Here is a 2500-nt window from a genome sequence, read left to right on the forward strand (position 1 = left end):
CGGGGATGCTTCCCAAGTGTCCGGCATAGGATGGGGACTTTTCGATTTTTGGCCCGTGGTGCCCCCCGGGCCCCCCCAGCAGCTCGGACACCTTCGGGGATGCTTCCCCAAGTGTCCGGCATAGGCTGGGGAGTTTTTGATTTTTTGCCCGTGGTGCCCCCCCGGGCCCCCCCAGCCGCCTCTTCGATTTTCCACGTCGGGGATGAGTTGGGCAACTCTTGGAAGCTTCCCATCCACCCCCGTGCCGAGCTTTGCCCTTGGGATGCCTTATGTTGCATCCCAAGGGCCAAGGCACCTGCCAGCCCAAGGGCTGTGCACGGCCTGGGGAGGGAGCTCACCCCTCCCCTATATAGTGCAAAGTTATTGTTTTCCCTATTTTCACAAGGAAACATCAAATTTTTAACCAAGCATACTCGGCCTTTGCTCCTTCGTTACTCGTCCAAATCCAACAAACTTGCATTCGTTGGAAAGGTCTTTTCACAAGGATTCTTTTGATATATAATAATAGCGATTCCGATAAATATTTATTTTTTTATGAATTTTTAAGTGAATAAACAATTAAAAATTCAAAAAAAATAGAAAAAAAATATTTTTTTCCCGATTCTTTCTCCAATATTCCTGATAAATACCCACACACCCACATATGGAGAATGGTCGAAAATGCTCGAGTGGATATCGAGATGTCCGACGAAGCACCACTTGGAAGGGCCGAGGCACGGGACGCCCGAGCTGTTGCTCGGGCCGGCACGGGACGCGCATGGGACATCCCGGGACGGCATGGGACGCCCTCGCTACAGCTCGAGACGGCCAGGTACGCCCGAGACTTGGCTCGGGACGGCCTGGGACGCCCTCGCCATAGCTCGGGACGGCCTGGGACGCCCGAGACTAGGCTCGGGACGGCCTCGGCACAGCACGGGACGGCCTGGGACGCCCTTGCCACAGCTCGGGACGGCATGGGACGCCCGAGACTTTGCTCGGGACGGCCTGGGACGCCCTTGCCACAGCTCGGGACGGCCTGGGACGGCCTCGGCACAGCTCGGGACGGCCTGGGACGCCCGAGACTTTGCTCGGGACGGCCTGGGACGTCCGAGACTTTGCTCGGGACGGCCTGGGACGCCCGAGACTTGGCTCGGGACGGCCTGGGACGCCCTCGCTCCAGCTCGGGACGCCCTGGGACGGCCTCGACACAGCTCGGGACGGCCTGGGACGTCCGAGACTTTGCTCGGGCCGGCCTGGGACGCCCGAGACTTGGCTCGGGACGGCCTGGGACGCGCTCGGCACAGCTCGGCACAGGCCGGGACGCCCGAGCCGAGCTTCGGGTCGCACGAAATCTCTTCGTATTCCGACATATTAGAAGCTTCCCATCATGTAGTAGGCCGAGCTTTGCCCTTTGGATGCCCTATGGTGCTTGGCGAGCACTAGGGAACGTGCCAGCACAAGTGCTGTGCACGCTCTGGGGAAGGAGCTCAACCCTCCCCCTTATAGTGCAAAGTTATTGTTTTTCCTATTTTCACAAGGAAACATCAATTTTTTAACCAAGCATACTGGGCCTTTACTCCTTCGTTACTCGTCGGAATCCAGCAAACTTATACTCGTTGGAAAGGTCTTTTCGCAAGGATTTTTTTGATATATTATAATAGCGATTCCGATAAATATTTATTTTTCTATGAATTTTTAAGTGAATAAACACCGGAAAATTCATAAAAAATAGAAAAAAAAATATTTTCTTCCGTTTCTTTTCTCCAATAATTCATAAATAATACCTCAATAGTATTAATGAAGAGAGAGTCGAAATGGCCCGGGTGGATTTCGAAATGTCCCACGACCCCATAGAATGCACGGGCCAGCCGAGCCAAAAGAATGGGACGCGCACGGGACAGCATTGGTCAGGCTCGGGACGGCACGGGACAGCACGGGACGCGCATGGGACGGCACGGGACGCGAATGGGACGGCCTTGCTAAGGCTCGGGACGGCATGGGACAGCACGGGACGCGAATGGGACGGCCTTGCTAAGGCTCGGGACGGCATGGGACAGCTCGGGACGCGCATGGGACGGCCTTGGTGAGGCTCGGGACGGCCTTGGTCAGGCTCGGGACGGCATGTCACGGCCCTGGTGAGGCTCGGACGGCACGGGACGCGCATGGGACGGCACGGGACGGCCTGGGACGGCCTTTGTGAGGCTCGGACGGCACGGGACGCGCATGGGACGGCCTTGGCGAGGCTCGGGACGGCATGGGACAGCACGGGACGGCCTCGGCACAGCTCGGACGGCACGGGACGCGCATGGGACGGCCTTGGCGAGGCTCGGGACGGCATGGGACAGCACGGGACGGCACGGGACGGCCTCGGCACAGCTCGGACGGCACGGGACGGCCTTGGCGAGGCTCGGGACGGCATGGGACAGCACGGGACGGCACGGGACGGCCTCGGCACAGCTCGGACGGCACGGGACGGCCTTGGCGAGGCTCGGGACGGCATGGGACAGCACGGGACGGCACG

Source organism: Eschscholzia californica, unplaced genomic scaffold (genome assembly GCF_041429995.1).
Source record: "Eschscholzia californica isolate CP2 unplaced genomic scaffold, dmEscCali1.0.p SCAF_23, whole genome shotgun sequence".
Taxonomy (NCBI): Eukaryota; Viridiplantae; Streptophyta; class Magnoliopsida; order Ranunculales; family Papaveraceae; genus Eschscholzia; species Eschscholzia californica.